We start from the raw sequence: 17,354 nt of genomic DNA, 5'->3' as shown, positions 1-17,354 counted from the left end.
GCCTTCAGATTGCTAGCCTGAACGATGCTGTAACTCTCAATGCAGAACTCTCAAATCCACAACCGCTCCATCTCACACCTAAACACCTTCTCCCAAAACCCAGGGGGTCACCTGATACATGCTCTTGATCACCATTTGCTGCTGAGATGTATTGACATGACACTGTTAACCCCTTGTCTCCCGTGCAATATCCATATTGTTACAATGCCCTGGCCCAGCATTCAGTCCCTCAGCCTCCACCACAGACGGGTGCTCGGTTGGACATCGCACTGTTGTTTGTGGGATCTTCCCAGGTATCGATTGGCAGCCCGTCTCCGACATTACAGCAGCGACGGTGCTTCGTGGGCTTTGGACGCCCTGAGGCTGTGAGCGGGACAAGTAGAAACACAAATACATCGATCATTATTTTCAGCAAACACTTTGTGGGGGAGACAAACCTGCTCCTCTCCGCCTTGTGCCCAGGAAGGCTCCCCAAGCTGGGTAAATGGCGAAGCAGTCTGCAGATTCTCTGGGCTTTGAACAGGGGGGTAAGAGAATGTTTCACAGCCACCTGGAGAGGCCCCACAGGAAGCTCGTTGCCCATCTGTCCATAAGGCAGAAGCTCCCGCAGCCAAGCTCCCAGGGCTTGCCTGGGAATGCTGAGCTTGAAATCCGGGGGAAGGGTCTTAAACCTTCAGTGAGGCCAGCTGACGCCCCTCAAATCGGATCAAAGCGAGGGACAGATAATGCCGGATAGACGAGTAGGACACAGTGAGAGAGGCCATTGGTCTATTAAACACTCCTTCTCTCCCCCCTCCAGGTCCACCAGTAGCAGCTGCTGTACGGGCACATTTTGAGGACTGTCCCATCACTCACAGACATTTCTGTTTTCATGGAACCTGCCGTTTTTTGGTGCAGGAGTCGATTGCAGCCTGTATGTAAGTACTTCTTGTGGGTCAATAGAGCAGACCAGCCTTCTTTGAAGGACAACTGGACTGTAAAGTGAGACTTTCCAACTTTCCACTGATGGATTTTCTCAGCACAGGACCATGGAGATAGATGGGAGCTGGATCGGCACCCTCTAACCCCTGTGCCGTTCCATCAGGTCCAAGCTGGTCTCCAGCGTCAATCCGGCCCAATCCCTCCCGTCCTCGATTCCCTGAGTGCGTCAGGATCTACCAAGCTCAGCCTTGAATGTACCCGCTAGCTGAGCCTGCCCACTCTCCCGGGTACAGAACGTCAAGGGTTGGCAAAGCCCCGAGTGAGGAAATTCCTCCTCATTTCATTGCTGGAGGGCGGGCCCCTTACCCGGAGACCCCTGCGTTCTGGGGGAAGCCACTTCTCAGTGTCCCATGTCGTCCAGTTCTCGAGTATTCTTCACCGTGGTCATTCTTCAAACTCCAGAGGTATGGGCCCCAATCTCTCACCCCCGAGGACTCCCTCACACCTGCCTTCAATTCCTGACACCTTCCTCCACCACAAGTTCACCCTGCCTTCCAAAACTGCACAGGGATTCTGGCTGTGGGGTCCGCCCAGTCCCTCACAGGAGGAGCAAGATTTCCTACTCCTTGTGATTCCAGTGCCAGTAAAAGAAAGACCCAGAGACTATTTGCATCCCGCCCCGGCGATGGAACACAGACAGTGGGTCACTTCGCCTCCCCTGCTCGAGGTGACTGTCACCAGTACTCCAGTCGATTGGAGATGGTCTTTACGAAACCTGTATGTTTGGTTTCCCCGCCTGGTCACTCTAGGGCTACATTGGTGAACGGTGTGAACAACGGCCGACTCCTGGCTGTGCGTGGCCGACCAGCAAGCACAACTAGCATCCCACGTACGCGTCGGTCGTCATCGACTCAGTCCCCAGATCGCAGTGTGCCGTTACTTACAGTAAGTCCTATGGAGATACGGTCAAGGCTGTTGTCGAGGTGCCCCGGTCCCTGTTTACCCTAACATCTTCCCGCCCCCAGACCCTTTGCCTCCCTCAATCACTCAAGAATTCTCTCGAAGTCTGCCCCATAAAATATTCAACTGTGAGGCCTCTTCTGTTCCTCGGGATGGGAAATTCCCGACCCATCCTCAGAGGAAGACATGTCCTCCACACCTCCATCTTCAGTATCAACCCCGTGAAACTGTGTCCTCCATTCCTAAAGACAAACGCCGGTTCCTCAACCCCTCACTCTCTTCCCTTTTCCCATCATTCGCTCTGACTCTCTCGCAGTTGCTGAGGAAGGGCTCCAAAGCGAGGGGCTCTGTGCGGACGCAGAATGAATCATAGAATCACAGAATTTACACTCCCATTGAGTCTGCACCAGCCCTTGGAAAGAGCACCCCACCCAAGCCCACTTCTCCACCCTATCCTCGTAACCTCGTAGCCCCACCTGTCCTTTTTGGACACTGAGGCAAATTAGCATGTCCAATCCACCTAACCATGCACACCATTTGGTGTTTGCAGCAACGTAGCTCTGCCTTTGAAGCCGTACATTCTGTGTCTTTCACTGGAATGAGTGACTCAAATGGCTGGAACTCCCAAGATGCCCCTCACCCGGCTGCATTCATGACAAATCTGCCCCCAGAGGGCACAATCAATTGTCCCTGTGTATGATACGGTACATAAACTGGGAAACCTCACCTTGATAACCCTGGTGGAGAGGTCACTACTTAACAACTCACTCAATAACAGCAAGATGCATTTTGATAGAACCTCCCCCCACCAATCAGGACAGAAATTGACCCCAAGCCGTGCAGTGTCAGGAGCTCTCAGGGCAGCCTGGTGAAGGAGGTCAGTTTACAGTCACGTCTCGAGGGTGGCGCAGTGGTTAGCGCGGCACTGAGGTCCGGGTTCGAATCCCGGCTCTGGGTCACTGTCCGTGTGGAGTTTGCACATTCTCCCCGTGTCTGCGTGGGTCTCACCCCCCAAAACCCAAAGATGTGCCGGGTAGGAAAGCTGAAGCTCCCTCCATTTTGTCCGGCTGCCCCGATCATCCATCCCCCCCTTTCCAGGATGGCAGTACCAAGGTGCCCAAGTGTCAGGGGGAGTGCCACCCTGCCCTGTCCCCGACCACCTTGGAGACCCTGTTGTGTGGACCAGTGCTACCCCCCCAAAACATCTCTCAGGAACAGGGAGGAGGCCATTCTGCCCCTCAAACCTGTTCAGCCCTTCAACGAAAGCATGTTCACCCTGGATCTTCACACCAGCTTGTGCCTCTGTTTCCATATCCTTTATCCTTGTCTCAAAAAGATCGCTGGATCTCAGATTTCAAGCGATTGATGGGGTGAAAATTGAATTTCCCTTGTGGGGAGAAGTGAAGACGTCATTGCTCACTTTGTTCCTCTGCTTTTCAGACCGTTTACCCCAGGTTCTCTTCACCATTTCTCTTCACCTCCACTGTCAATTCCTTTAGAAATCCCTCCAAAAATCCTCAATCAAATAAATCCTTCCAAAATCCTCAACCGAATAAATCCCTCCAAAATCCTCAACCGGATAAATTCCTCCAAAAATCCTCAATCAAATAAATCCTTCCAAAATCCTCAACCGAATAAATCCCTCCAAAATCCTCAATCAAATAAATCCTTCCAGAATCCTCAACCGAATAAATCCCTCCAAAAATCCTCAATCAAATAAATCCTTCCAAAATCCTCAACCGAATAAATCCCTCCAAAATCCTCAACCGAATAAATCCCTCCAAAATCCTCAACCGAATAAATCCCTCCAAAATCCTCAACCGAATAAATCCCTCCAAAATCCTCAACCGGATAAATCCCTCCAAAATCCTCAACCGGATAAATCTCTCCAAAATCCTCAACCGAATAAATCCCTCCAAAATCCTCAACCGAATAAATCCCTCCAAAATCCTCAACCGGATAAATTCCTCCAAAATCCTCAACCGAATAAATCTCTCCAAAATCCTCAACCGGATAAATTCCTCCAAAATCCTCAACCGAATAAATCTCTCCAAAATCCTCAACCGAATAAATCCCTCCAAAATCCTCAACCGAATAAATCCCTCCAAAATCCTCAACCGGATAAATTCCTCCAAAATCCTCAACCGAATAAATCTCTCCAAAATCCTCAACCGGATAAATTCCTCCAAAATCCTCAACCGAATAAATCCCTCCAAAATCCTCAACCGGATAAATCTCTCCAAAATCCTCAACCGAATAAATCCCTCCAAAATCCTCAACCGGATAAATCCCTCCAAAATCCTCAACCGAATAAATCCCTCCAAAATCCTCAACCGGATAAATCCCTCCAAAATCCTCAACCGAATAAATCCCTCCAAAATCCTCAACCGAATAAATTCCTCCAAAATCCTCAACCGAATAAATCCCTCCAAAATCCTCAACCGAATAAATCCCTCCAAAATCCTCAACCGGATAAATTCCTCCAAAATCCTCAACCGAATAAATCCCTCCAAAATCCTCAACCGAATAAATCCCTCCAAAATCCTCAACCGGATAAATTCCTCCAAAATCCTCAACCGAATAAATCCCTCCAAAATCCTCAACCGGATAAATTCCTCCAAAATCCTCAACCGAATAAATCTCTCCAAAATCCTCAACCGGATAAATTCCTCCAAAATCCTCAACCGAATAAATCTCTCCAAAATCCTCAACCGAATAAATCCCTCCAAAATCCTCAACCGAATAAATCCCTCCAAAATCCTCAACCGGATAAATTCCTCCAAAATCCTCAACCGAATAAATCCCTCCAAAATCCTCAACCGAATAAATCCCTCCAAAATCCTCAACCGGATAAATTCCTCCAAAATCCTCAACCGAATAAATCTCTCCAAAATCCTCAACCGGATAAATTCCTCCAAAATCCTCAACCGAATAAATCCCTCCAAAATCCTCAACCGAATAAATCCCTCCAAAATCCTCAACCGAATAAATCCCTCCAAAATCCTCAACCGAATAAATCCCTCCAAAATCCTCAACCGGATAAATTCCTCCAAAATCCTCAACCGAATAAATCTCTCCAAAATCCTCAACCGGATAAATTCCTCCAAAATCCTCAACCGAATAAATCCCTCCAAAATCCTCAACCGGATAAATCTCTCCAAAATCCTCAACCGAATAAATCCCTCCAAAATCCTCAACCGGATAAATCCCTCCAAAATCCTCAACCGAATAAATCCCTCCAAAATCCTCAACCGGATAAATCCCTCCAAAATCCTCAACCGAATAAATCCCTCCAAAATCCTCAACCGAATAAATTCCTCCAAAATCCTCAACCGAATAAATCCCTCCAAAATCCTCAACCGAATAAATCCCTCCAAAATCCTCAACCGGATAAATTCCTCCAAAATCCTCAACCGAATAAATCCCTCCAAAATCCTCAACCGAATAAATCCCTCCAAAATCCTCAACCGGATAAATTCCTCCAAAATCCTCAACCGAATAAATCCCTCCAAAATCCTCAACCGAATAAATCCCTCCAAAATCCTCAACCGAATAAATCCCTCCAAAATCCTCAACCGGATAAATTTCTCCAAAATCCTCAATCAAATAGTCTTGCCTCTTCGAAACCTCAATACTTTATACAGGCCTCTTGGGGACAGTCAGCTGGGGGATTCTAATTCACTTCATTAAATAACTGTGGAATATAAAGCTAGTCTCAGTCATGGTGACCATCAACCTGTCATCGGAAAATCCCATCTGGTTCACCAATGTCCCTTCAGGGAAGGAAATCTGCCGTCCTTACCCGGTCTGGCCTACACGTGACTCCAGACCCACAGCGATGTGGTTGAATCTTTCCTGCCCCCTCTGAAATGCCGAGGGAGACACTCGGCGGTTCAATAATACGCCTTACCCACCATCTTCTCAAGGGTAATTAGGGATGGGCAACAAGCTTCAACCTTGTCAGCAGCACCCATGTGCCATGATTGAAGAAGTCATATCCGCCTGATTTTCCTGACTGACCTCTTTCCTTTCTCTCTCCCTCTCTCTGGAAGTTGTTGTCGGAAGCGAAAGAAATGTGATCTGTGCCGAAGGATACTCTCCAAGCCTGAGGCCGGCCTGCTGAAGAGTGGATCGCCCAGCAGTCATGGAGACACAGGTAAGGGAGAGAACCACCCCCCCCCCCCCCCCTGCCCTCCCACCCCTCGCCGCTGCCCCCGGGAATGAGAGTGGATATGAACGTGCTTCGAGTCTCATTCCAGAGACTGGGGCACTGAGTCCCGGGCGAGAGAGTGCGGCACCATCAGAGGTGCCGTGTTTAGGATGAGACATTAAGACCCTGTCCATCCTCTCGTGCAAGACCGCACGAGAGCGGGGGAGATCTGCCCAGTGACCTGAGGCCGATATTGACCCCTCAAATGTCCGATTATCAGCTGCCGGCCGGCCGCGATTCTGTTTGGCCGATCTTGCTGCCCGCAAACAGGCGGCCACTGTGGTGAATGGAACTACTGTTAATTCACCAGTGCACTGTGATATCAGTTACTGCTGTATCGTGTTACGTTATGTGTTTAACCCTGAGGGCTCCACCTATAGGCCATTGTACGGCTTCACCCACAGGGGGATATGTCGGGGCGAGTACGGGCTCGCCCATGGCTCCACCCCTTACAGGAAGTATAAAGGCAGCTGACCTGCGGGGCCGCATTCATTGTTGTACCGGTCACAGGCAGGCTCAGTTGTAAGCTGATGAAAACCACGGTTTACTTCTCAACGTGTCTCTCAGTGAATTGATGGTGGCATCAGCTGCATTGCCTACCGAACAACAATAGCCACACTTCAAAGAGTAGTTCACTGGCTGTGCAGCACTTTGGGGGCCCGGAGGCGGAATGGGAATACAGGATTGTCCGGTTCCCCCAGTGTTCCTCGACAGTGCGCCATTCACCAGCGCCGTGATCCTGGACTCCTGCCGCTTATCAATGGGATTTCCCACTGGAGTCACCCCACGCCGGGAAGCCATGGGTTGGGGGAGGGGGGGCGGGTGCACTCCCGGCGGGAAAAGGGAATGAATCGCTTCGGACGGGGAATTCAGACCCATTCTTTCTTTCCCAATGTGCGGAGCCTGGGATGTGCAGCTGGTATTCCCCGTGGCATCGTCCACTTTAACAACTCTTACCTTCTCGTTTGGAACAGGGGTGTGAGGCACGCTGCGATCTGCCACACGCTGGCTACTACTGACCCCCATCCATCCTTCCATCGACCTGTCTATCTCCCTGCACTGCCACAGCACTGGAACGGGCATCTGACCCCCCCTCCCCCTCGAGACAGTCCTGCCTTACCCCAGGGGACCTGACTCCCAGGCACAAGAACCACGAGGACCCAGCGACTCACAGGAAAACATTTCGTACTTTGTGGGACTCCGATCTCCCTCTCTTTTTTTGTTCCTCTCTTGTCGATTTAATTTATAGAAATGTTAATAGCGTTGAAGCTAATATTCCCTCTCCCAGAGTTTTACAGGATGTAATTTAAAAGCATTGCGAAATACCCGTGCGATTGTTGAATTATTTAATGACCAGAAAAGAACTCTAATTATATGTTAAGCTATTTAAACTTCTGACACGTGAAATAAAGGTGTTTTTTTAATACGTGTGTTTCTGCTGCGTGTTCTTGGGTCAGGAGGTGGGGTCAATTCAAAAGGGTCAAAGCATCAAAGGTAAAGACAACTTTACTGCGGACACTGGTATATGAAACAAAAATAATAATAATCTTTATCAGTGTCACCAGTAGGCTTACATTAACACTGCAATGAAGTTACTGTGAAAATCCCCTAGTCGCCACATTCCGGCGCCTGTTCAGGTACACAGAGGGAGAATTCAGAATGTCCAGTTCACCCAAAAGCACGTCTTTCGGGACTTGTGGGAGGAAACCGGAGCACCCGGAGGAAACCCACGCAGACACGGGGAGGATGTGCAGACTCCGCACAGACAGTGACCCAAGCCGGGAATCGAACCTGGGACCCTGGAGCTGTGAAGAGACAGTGCTAACCACGGTGCTACCGTGCTGACCGTAACAGAAACCGCTGGACACTCTCAGCAGGTCCGACAGCCTCTGTGGCGAGAGAGAAGGGGGGCTAACGTTTCGAGATGACGAGCCAGACAGTCACCCAGACTCGAAATGTCAGCTCCCTTCTCTCTTGGCAGATGCTGTGAGACCAACTCAAAAGGGAATTGGCTGAACAGGTGTCACAGGAGGGAGGCCGCCCCTGTGCCAGTAACTGGCTCTTGGTGCGAGCTCTCCTTCGGCCGACGGCACTCGGGGAGACGAGCATTATGAGAGAGCCTGCTGTCCCCACGTGAGCTGTCGCTGTCTGGGACATGACAGCAAGGAGTGCGCTTCGCCAGTCCTTTGACACACCCTGGGGTTGTTCCGAGACGGAAACCCCGATCAGGAGGGCCCGATGGTTCCATAACAGGACTGGCCAGCGGGCTCCTTGCTGCCATTGGCTGCTTGTATCAGCATCACTTCCTGCCCTGGAATATCAGTCACATGAGCAGAACAGAGGCCAGGACCCTGCTTCAGGAAATGTCTGCATTTTCTCTCATTGGGTGAAAGGTCGGCGGAGGGACTCCCGCCCCTGATACCATCAACAATTTGCAGAGTCCTTTTGCGTGAAAGCATGTGGAGGAGCCCCGCGGGAGGGGAATTATTCCACGGTTTGACACGGAGTCACGCGAGAATCCTCGGCCAGGTGACTGAACACCTGCTCCAAGAGGTAGGTGTGAGGTGATCATAAGAACGGGGAGCTGGAGCAGGCCATTGGCCCCGTCGAGTCTGCTCCGCCATTCAATCAGACCATGTGGGCACCTCCCAAAGCCCCCCGACTGCTTTGTCGATCAAACAGCCGTCTAACTCAATCACTGGCCCAGTCCTCGCTTCTCACATCGGGGGGGCGGGCGGAATCAGCCTCTCAGCAGCCACCCTTGTCAAAGCCCCAGGCAGCACGGTGGTTAGCACTGTGGCTTCACAGCGCCAGGGTCCCAGGTTCGATTCCCCGCTGTCACTGTCTGTGCGGAGTCTGCACATCCTCCCCGTGTGTGCGTGGGTTTCCTCCGGGTGCTCCGGTTTCCTCCCACAGTCCAAAGATGTGCAGGTTAGGTGGATTGGCCACGATAAATTGCCCTTAGTGTCCAAAAAGGTTAGGACGGGTTATTGGGTTATGCGGAAGTGAGGGCTTAAGTGGGTTGGTGCAGACTCGAAGGGACGAATGGCCTCCCTCTGCACTGTATGTTCTATATCAATACCTCCCATACTTCAATAAAATCACCTCTCATTCCTCTGCGCTCCGGGGAGCAAAGGCCCAACCTGTTGAACTTTGCTCGTCAGCCAGCTCCTCCGCATCCCAGATTCCTGAACCGCTCTCAATGTCAGTACATCCCCCTCCACCCCCTTCAGCACAGCGACCGAAACGGCACACTGCAACCCAGGTACTCCCGTCCAGAGATGTGCAGGATTATGTGGAGTTACAGGAGGGTAGGACGGGGGAGTGGGCCCAGGTGGAATGCCCGATCAGAGGGTCGGTACGGACTCGATGGGCCGAATGGTCTCTTCATGCACTGCGGTGATTCTATGGTGCAGTCTCACCCGTGACCTGTACAGTTGTCCCTCTTCCATCACCTTCGCAATAAAGGCCAACATTCTATTTGCCTTCCTCAGGCCCTGAATGCTAATGTCTTGTGATTCACCAGGACACCCAGATCCCTCTGTACGGCAGCAAGTTGCAGTCTCTCCCCAGTGAAGTCACACACTGCACCCTGCAAAGTGGGCAGCCTCCCACATTATATTCCAGATTTCTGCCCACTCCTTTCCTGATTTATATCTCTGTGCAGACTCTATGTATCCCCCTCACAACTCACTTTCCAGCTTATCTTTGTGTCATCAGCAAATTGCAGATTTACCTGCAATGCAGCTGGTCGGGCAATAACACAATTCCTTAATAGCGGAGGCCCCCGCCCCATGGCACTCCACAAGTTTCAGTTTGCCACCCTGAAAATGACCCACTTATCCCGACTCTCTGTTACCGATGAGTTAGCCGGTCCCCTGTCCACGCTAATACATCGACCCAACACCTTGTCCATGACATTTTATGTGGCACCTTATTGAATGCTCTTTGGAAATCCAAATGAACCACATCCACATTATTTCAATTAATTTTTTTACAGGATGTGGTTAGACCACCATTTATCGCCCATCTCGAGTTACCCTTGAGAAGGTGGTGGTGAGCCGCCTTCTTGAACCCGCTGCAGTGCCTGAGGTGTAGGTACACCCACAGTGCTGTTAGGGAGGGAGTTCCAGGATGTTGCCCCAGCGACAGTGAAGGAACGGCCGATTATATTTCCCAGTCAGGGGGGTGAGTGACTTGGAGGGGAACCTCCAGGTGGTGGGGTTCCCAGGTATCTGCTGCTCTTGTCCTTCTAGATGGTGCTGGTCGTGGGTTTGGAAGGTGCTGCCCAAGGAGTCTTGGTGAGTTCCTGCAGTGCATCTTGTCGATGGGACACACGCTGCCGCTGAGTGTCGGTGGTGGAGGGAGTGAATGTTTGTGGAAGGGGAGCAATCAAGCGGGGCTGCTTTGTCCTGGATGGGGTCGAGCTTCTTGAGTGTTGTTGGAGCTGCGCTCATCCAGGCAAGTGGAGAGTATTCCATCACACTCCTGACTTGTGCCTTGTAGATGGTGGACAGGCTCTGGGGGGGTCAGAAGGTGAGTTAGCCGCTGCAGGATTCCCAGCCTCTGGCCTGCCCTGGAAGCCCCTTTATCCACCCTGCTTGTTACATTCTCAAAGTACTCACAGGAATTTTGTTAAATGCGGTTTCTCTTTCACTAAACCATGTTGACCTGATTGTACAGTGATTTTCCCAATGACCTGCTACTACCTCCCTGGGAACGAATTTTCAGCATTTGGGCAGATGTTAGGCTGACTGGAAAGAGTTTTACTCCTTTGTCGCCCTCCTTTCTTGCATCGAGGTGTTACATTCGCCATTTTCCAATCCGCTGGGACAGTCCCAGAATCCCGGGAATGTTGAAAGATTACAACCAATGTATCCACCATCTCTGCAGCCACTTTTGTTCAGGACCCCAGGCCAGGGGAGAGGGTCCGGGTCTCAAGAACATGTCAGGCCTCAGACCCATTGGATTTACCCCGAGGTTTCCTCTGCAATTGTGATTATATTCCTTCCTCTCTTTTCTCTCTTGATTTTCTCCTATTCCTGCAGTGTCTTTTCACTGCGGTGTTAAGTTCACAGTGCGCTGTCAGCGCTGCAGGGCTGCCTTGCCGGCTGCGGCAATGTTGTTCCGTGCACGTCCACCGTGACCCCACAGCCCGCCTCCTGCCCACCCCTCGCCACTCCCCCCGGCCCTGGCAGAAGCCCCCCCCCCCCGGCCAGCGGCGCAACTGGCAGCACACTATAGCGATGTTGGACACTGCCCGTACCCCCTCTCCCCCAGCAGCCACGGCGCCGGTTTCCCCATTTGAAATACCAAGTGGACCTTTCCGTCGGCACTCCGCTTCGCAGCGACGGAGCGTCACGGGGGCCCGGAATTTGCCGGGTGGGGCCCGTTAATGATTCAGGCGTGCATTAACTTGCATGCTGGCGTGCGGTGTGGAATGCCTTTGCACTGCTGTCGAGACACCCGGAGCATGGCATTCCGTCGAGCGCCCGGCGCTGGCCTCGATTTCCGGCTGATGCGTGGTTCTCCACCCAGTTGCGTTACCGCGATTCCAGCATCGCTGGGCGGAGAACCACGCCCAAAGTACTCGCCGAAAGTCTTTGCCATTTCACCATTATCCACCAACGCCCACTTTAGCTACTCTCTTCCTTTTTATGGGCTTGATGAAGGTTTGGCTGTCTGTTACGTTGCTAGTTTTCTCCCACGATCCAGCTCCCTCCTTGCTTTACGTCATCCTTTGCTGATGCATAGAGTTGGATCCTCCAGCCTCCCAGTGCGTGTTTCCCAGTGGCGGGAGGGGTCACGCCGCTCGCGGGCGGCGAGACTCTCTGCTCCTGCCATTGTCATTGGGGTTTCCCATCGAGGCCACCCCACGATGCTGGGAAACCCACGGGCGGGGGTGCGCTGCCGGCGGAATCAGAGAACCCCCCCCGCCAGCGAACGGCCGGAAGATTCCGGCCAGAGGATTTTCCCAGCCTTCCACAATTATTTGCCGCACAAAGGAGCATCTCAAAGAGAGAGAGAGGGAGGTGTTTGGGGAGTGTGAGTTTCAGAGCTCAGGACCCAGGTAGCTGAAGACACGGCCACCAATGGTGGGGTGATGGATCCGGGCTGTGCGAGAGGCCGCAGATGTCAGGCAGCAGGGGCCTGGTAGGGCTGAAGGGCCACGAATGATTCAACCATCTGTTCTGAGCAGCGATCAGTGATGTTCATTCCTGCGTCAGTTTGATTTATCTCTGCCCAAATACTCAAAAGGAGACGGCACTTTGAATTATTCATTACATTTGACTGAAGCGAAACACAAAGAGGCACAAATGGGGATAACTGGCACTCGATAACGCGATTTAATCGGAGCACTTCTCCTCAATCCACAGCAGAGTCGGAGCGCATGAATGAAAATACCAAGTCGGTTTATTTTTGAAATAAATCATTGTGTGGGGAATTTGCAAAGGGTTAACTTTCCACATTGGAAGACTGACAGACCAATTGTGGGACTGTACTGCTCTCTGCCCATTGTGCACTGTCCAGGAAATATAGCTTTAGGTCTCAATTACTCACATTGCAGCCCTTTGCAAATCAGAATTGCTGAAGTTTAGGATCTGTGAGATGTTCCAACAATTAACATCTGCAAATATTGATATACTTGCTGTCTGTTAGCAATCTCTCCCACACTCTGTCGTTTTTACAGTTTGGGATTGACGACCCGCTCGTGGCTTGCCATCTGCTGTTTAGCTGTTCAGGATGTGGCCGCTTATTGTTTCCTGGTCGGACGTCCTCAGTTAGATGGCAAAGGGCTCCTCCTCCGGTTGCTTTGACACACAACCACTTCAGAGTCCAGCTCCTGGGTGTGGGATTGGAGTCGGATGTAGCCCCCGGCCTGAGTTCCTTCCCTCAAGGACACGGGGGTGAGTCGGCTGGACTTTTCCCAGTACACGGAAGGCTTCGTGGTCGCTTCTGTGAAAGTGGTGTGACCGCTTTGCCGGAAAACCACACTGAGTGTTGTTTCATGCTAAATCAGAGTGAATCAGCAACAAAGACCAAGCTCTCCAAAGTGGAGTACAGCCCTGGTCCCCATCACCAAGTCTCCCCGCTTTGACAGCTGGAAACTCCGAGCCACTCAGCTCCAATGCTGACCGTGCTGAGTTGTTTATCCATGATCATTACTGGGCAGTCACTGACTGCCCAACCTGAGCTTCCTCCCTCAATGTGCTGCCAGGAACATTGAACAGGGTTTTATACAGAAACTTAGTGCATTTCCAATCACTATTATATGCATCACATGGCAGATCCCAACTGGGTGCCTCACTGGCCGGCTCCATATATCACACATGGATTGTTGAGAGGTCCCCAGCCCCCTTAACGGGGGAACTCGTATTCTGCAGGCTTCACGCGGAACTTAATTGTTTCCACTCCGCAAGAAAGTTGTGGGCTAGAACAAGGGTCAGAGTAAGAATCTGTTTGAACTTATCTGTCCCACCGCTCTTTGTGAATATCCCATCGTCCTTGTACAGAACGGTGATACGATATTGAGGGAAGATAACAGCACAGACGATGTGGAACCTGCCTGGGTCGAGTTAAGAAACACCAAGGGCATAAAAAACATTTGTGGGGGGGGGGGGGGGGTACAGACCCCCAAACTACAGTGGAAATATTGGGAAAAGCATTAGGCAGGAAATCAGAGCAGCGTGTGATAAAGGACCATCTGTGATTCTGGGTGACTTTAATCTGCAGGTAGATTGGGCGGCTCAAATTAGTCACAGTGCAACAGAGGAGGAATGTCTGAGGTGTAGACAGGATGGTTTTCTGGACCAATACGTTGAGGAACCAACAAGGGAACAAGGTGGACTGGGTGTTGTGCAATGAGAAAGGATTAGTCGGCAATCACATTGTGAGAACCCTTGGGGATGAGTGACCATAATATGGTAGAATTCTTCATCAAGGTGGATGGTGAGGTAGTTGATTCTGAGACCAGGGGCGGGATTCTCCGCAATCGGCGCGATGTCCGTCCAGCATCGCGCCGCCCCAAAGGTGCGGAATTCTCCGCATCTTGAGGGGCCGAGCCCTCACCTTGAGGGGCTAGGCCCGCGCCGGACTGATTTCCGCCCCGCCAGCTGGCGCGGAAATGACTTTGCCGGGCGACGCATGCGCGGGAGCGTATGCGGCTGCTCACGGCATCCCCGCGCATGCGCAGTGGAGGGGGTCTCTTCCGCCTCCGCCATAGTGGAGACCGTGGTGAAGGCGGAAGGAAAAGAGTGCCCCCACGGCACAGGCCCGCCCGCGGATCGGTGGGCCCCGATTGCGGGCCAGGCCACCGTGGGTCACCCCCCGGGGCCAGATCGCCCGGCGCCCCCCCCCCCCCAGGACCCCGGAGCCCGCCCGCACCGCCTTGTCCCACCGTTCGAAAGGTGGTTCAATCCACGCCGGCTGTCGTGGGTTGACAGCGGCGGGATTTTGGCCCATCGCGGACCAGAGAATCGCCGGGAGATTTCTGCCGACCGGCACGGCGCGATTCCCGCCTCCGCCGAATCTCCGGTGGCGGAGAATTCGGGACACGGCTGGGGCGGGATTCACGCCGGCCCCCGGCGATTCTTCGACCCGGTGGGGGGTCGGAGAATCGCGCCCCAGGGTCCTGAACCTCAATAGAGGGTAATTGTGATTGTTTGAGGCATGAGCTGGCTATGACGGACTGGGAAACATTACTGAAAGGAAGGACAGTGGACAGGCGACATAAAAACTGACTGCAGGGCGGCATGGTGGCGCAGTGGTTAGCACTGCTGCCTCATGGCGCCGAGGTCCCGGGTTCGATCCCGGCTCTGGGTCACTGTCCGTGTGGAGTTTGCACATTCTCCCCGCGTCTGCGTGGGTTTCACCCCCACAACCCAAAGATGTGCAGGGTAGGTGGATTGGCCACGCTAAATTGCCCCTTTATTGGGGAAAAATGAATTGGGTACTCTAAATTTAAAAAAAAAACTGACTGCAAAATTTTCTACAAGTATATAAAGAGAAAAAGATGAATAAAAACTAATGTAGGCCCCTTACAGTCAGAAACAGGGGAATTCATAACAGGGAACAAAGAAATAACTGAGGAACTGAATTCGTACTTTGCTTCTGCCTTCGCAAAGGAAGACATGAATAATGTACCGGATTAGAGAAATGGCTTTAGGTAAATTAATGGGATTGAAGGCGGATAAATCTCCAGGGCCGGATAATCTTCATCCCAGAGTATTTAAGGAAGTGGCCCTAGAAATAGTAGATCCATTGGTGGCCATTTTCCAAAGTTCTTTGGACTCTGGAGTGGTTCCTACAGATTGGAGGGTAGCGAATGTAACCCCGCTATTCAGAAAGGGAGGTAGAGAGAAAACAGGGACCTATAGACCAGTGAGCCTAACGCCGGTAGGAGGGAAGTTGCTGGAGTACATTATCAAGGATTTCACAGCACAGCATTTGGAAAGCAGTCGTGTAATCAGAAAAAGTCAGCATGGATTTATGAAATCATGCTTGACAAATCAGCAGATTTCCTTGTCCATGTTTAACCTGAAGCCATGAGACTTCATGGGGTCCAGAGTCGATGTTGAGGATTCCCAGGGCACCTCCCTCCCGACTGTATCCCACTGTGCTCCACCTCTGCTGGGTCTGCCCTGCCGGTGAGACAGGACACACCCAGGAATGGCGAGGGTGGTGTCGGGGACATTGTCTGGAAGGTATGATTCTGTGAGTGTGACTATGTCAGGCTGTTGCTTGGCTAGTCTGTGAGAAGCTCTCTCAACATTGGCTCAAGCCCCCAGATGTTAGTGAGGAGGACTTTGCAGGGTCGGCAGGGCTGGGTTTGTCGTTGTCGTTTCCGGTGCCTGGGTCGATGCCGGGTGGTCCATCCGGTTTCATTCCTTTTTTATTGTGTTTTCGTAGCGGTTGAATACAACTGAGTGACTTGCTTGGCCATTTCAGAGTTAACCACATTGCTGTGGGTCTGGAGTCACAGGTAGGCCAGACCAGGTAAGGACGGCAGATTTCCTTCCCTAAAAGGACATTAGTGAACCAGATGGGTTTTTACGACAATCGACAATTGTTTCATGGTCATCATTAGACTTTTAATTCCAGATGTTTTATTGAGTTTAAATTCCACCACCTGCTGTGATGGGATTCGAAACCGGGATTCCCGGATCATTACCCTGGGCCTCTGGGTTACTAGTCCAGTGGCAATATCACTACACCACCACCTCCCCTAAAGACAAGGCTGAGGCATTCGCAACAATCTTCAGCCGTAAGTGCCGAGTGGATGATCCGTCTCGGTCTCCTCCGGAGGTCCCCAGCATCACAGATGTCAGTCTTCAGCCAGTTCGATTCACTCCACGTGATATCAAGAAACAGCTGAAGGCACTGGATACGGCAAAGGCTAAGGGCCCTGACCATATCCCGGCAATAGTACTGAAGACTGGTGCTCCAGAACCTGCCGTGCCCCGAGCCAAGCTGTTCCAGTACAGCTACAACACTGGCATCTACCCGGCAATGTGGAAAATTACCCAGGTGTGTCCTGTACACAAGAAACAGGACAAATCCAACCCAGCCAATTACCGCCCTATCAGTCTTCTCTCCATCATCAGCAAAGTGATGGAAGGAGTCATGAACAGTGCTATCAAGCAGCTCTTACTCAGCAATAACCTGCTCACGGACGCTCAGCTTTGATTCCGTCAGCTTCAATGAGCTCCTAACCTCATTACAGCCTTGGTTCAAACATGGACAGAAGAGCTGAATGCCAGAGGTGAAGGGAGAGTGACTGCCCCTCGACATCAAGGCAGCATTTGACCGAGTACGGCATCAAGGAGCCCGAGCTAAACGAGTCAGTGGGAATCAGGGGGAAAACTCGATGTTGGTTGGAGCCATGGAAGATGGTTGGCAAGGCCTTGAGAGAGGTGTTCCAGAGGAAGTGAACTAGTATAGTCCCAGGAATGAGAGATTGGAAAATCTTTGGCCAGAGATGGCAAATGGGGCGGAGATTTAATGAGACCATAAAACCATAAGACATTGGAGCAGAATTAGACCACTTGGCCCATTGAGTCTTGTTGCTAACTTTCTGTAGGTTCAATTGCTCTGTTTTATTACCTTTGCTCTCGAGTCACCAGGTATCTTTATGATACCATCACGAGGTTCAAGTCCGAGTAATGATCAATAACTCAATACACCGATTAGTAAGATTCAAATCAAAGCACATTTATTATACACAGTAATCGCTACTCATGCACAAATTCTACGTCTAAGCTAC

At 51.4% G+C, this 17,354-nt stretch overlaps 1 long non-coding RNA gene across 1 annotated transcript; it reads left to right on the top strand.

Moving 5' to 3' along the window:
* The first annotated feature begins 5,933 nt into the window (after window positions 1-5,933).
* Window positions 5,934-7,517, top strand: LOC140396728 (uncharacterized). Its single transcript, XR_011936605.1, has 2 exons — window positions 5,934-6,037; window positions 7,066-7,517. It is a non-coding gene; the product is annotated as an uncharacterized lncRNA (long non-coding RNA).
* The last annotated feature ends 9,837 nt before the right edge of the window (window positions 7,518-17,354 follow it).

This window comes from Scyliorhinus torazame, chromosome 20 (genome assembly GCF_047496885.1).
Source record: "Scyliorhinus torazame isolate Kashiwa2021f chromosome 20, sScyTor2.1, whole genome shotgun sequence".
Classification (NCBI taxonomy): domain Eukaryota; kingdom Metazoa; phylum Chordata; class Chondrichthyes; order Carcharhiniformes; family Scyliorhinidae; genus Scyliorhinus; species Scyliorhinus torazame.
The sequence above is the reverse complement of the archived record's forward strand: the minus strand, read 5'-3'. Positions and strand labels throughout refer to the sequence as shown.